At 44.8% G+C, this 1,704-nt stretch overlaps 1 pseudogene; it reads right to left on the bottom strand.

Moving 5' to 3' along the window:
* Position 1: 1 nt before the first annotated feature.
* On the bottom strand, positions 2 to 1,205 carry LOC102473320 (elongation factor 1-alpha 1 pseudogene; annotated as a pseudogene).
* Positions 1,206 to 1,704: the final 499 nt, after the last annotated feature.

Below are 1,704 nucleotides of genomic sequence, written 5' to 3' on the forward strand. Positions count from 1 at the left end.
GATCAATCTTTTCCTTCAGCTCAGCAAATTTGCAAGCAATGTGAGCTGTGTGACAATCCAGTACAGGGGCATAGCCAGCACTGATTTGGCCTGGATGGTTCAGGATAATCACCTGAGCAGTGAAGCCAGCTGCTTCCATTGGTGGGTCATTTTTGCTATCACTAGCAACATTGCCACGTCGAACATCTTTGACAGACACGTTCTTGACATTGAAACCCACGTTGTCCCCGGGAAGAGCTTCACTCAGAGCTTCATGGTGCATTTCAACCGACTTGACTTCAGTTGTCACATTGACTGGTGCGAAGGTGACCACCATACCAGGTTTGAGCACACCAGTCTCCACTTGGCCGACAGGAACAGTGCCGATACCACCAATTTTGTACACATCCTAGAGGGGCAGATGCAAGGGCTTGTCAGTTGGACGAGTTGGTGGCAGGATATAATCCAGAGCTTCAAGCGGTGTAGTTCCACTGGCATTGCCATCTTTACGGGTGACTTTCCATCCCTTGAACCATGGCATATTAGCACTTGGCTCCAACATGTTGTCACCATTCCAACCAGAAATTGGCACAAATGCTACTGTGTCGGGATTGTAGCCAATTTTCTTAATGTAGGTGCTGACTTCTTTAACAATTTCCTCATATCTCTTCTGACTGTAGGGTGGCTCAGTAGAATCCATTTTGTTAACACCAACAATTAGTTGTTTCACACCCAGTGTGTAAGCCAGAAGGGCATGCTCACGGGTCTGCCCGTTCTTGGAGATACCAGCCTCAAATTCACCAACACCAGCAGCAACAATCAGGACAGCACAGTCAGCCTGAGATGTGCCTGTAATCATGTTCTTGATAAAGTCTCTGTGTCCTGGGGCATCGATGATAGTCACATAATACTTGCTGGTCTCAAATTTCCACAGGGAGATATCAATGGTGATACCACGCTCACGTTCAGCTTTTAGTTTATCCAAGACCCAGGCATATTTGAAGGAGCCCTTTCCCATCTCAGCAGCCTCCTTCTCGAATTTCTCGATGGTTCTTTTGTCGATCCCACCACATTTGTAGATCAGATGGCCAGTAGTGGTGGACTTGCCGGAATCTACGTGTCCAATGACAACGATGTTGATGTGAGTCTTCTCCTTTCCCATTTTGGCTTTGATTTAGCGGTGGTTTTCACGACACCTGTCTTCTGGCAGCAAACCCGTTGCGAAAAAGCTGGCAATTGAACATTTTTTAAAAGAAGAAAAATTAATTCTGAAGATATCACGTTTAGGGGGAGGATACATAGATCACTTGGGAGAATGTAGATTGGTAAAACCACATGGAAAACCAGTGCTGCTTTACCATGTGCATATACTACAAATGGGAGTTCCACTCACTCATTCCTTCTATGATTATTATTTATTTAACTTCCTAGAGGGAACATGTGCTTGTCAGAGTGACAGAGAGAGAGAATGAACAACATCCCCATGTGTGATACAATCCCTTCTCCTCCATTCTCTTCTCAGGATTTTGGATTCACACATGTGCCTGGACCATTTTTCAAGCCTCTAGGTTCAGAACTCAGCTGTGCAGTGAGACCTGTGGGATAGAGCCATCTTAATCACGACACCACCATCTGGCTTTCCACTCAGGCATTCTTTCTTTTCTTTTCTTTCTTTCTTTCTTTTTTTTTTTTTTTTAAGAGAGAGATTTTTGCTAAATGGTATGC

This window comes from Tupaia chinensis, unplaced genomic scaffold, assembly GCF_000334495.1.
Source record: "Tupaia chinensis unplaced genomic scaffold, TupChi_1.0 Scaffold000527_1, whole genome shotgun sequence".
Lineage (NCBI taxonomy): Eukaryota > Metazoa > Chordata > Mammalia > Scandentia > Tupaiidae > Tupaia > Tupaia belangeri.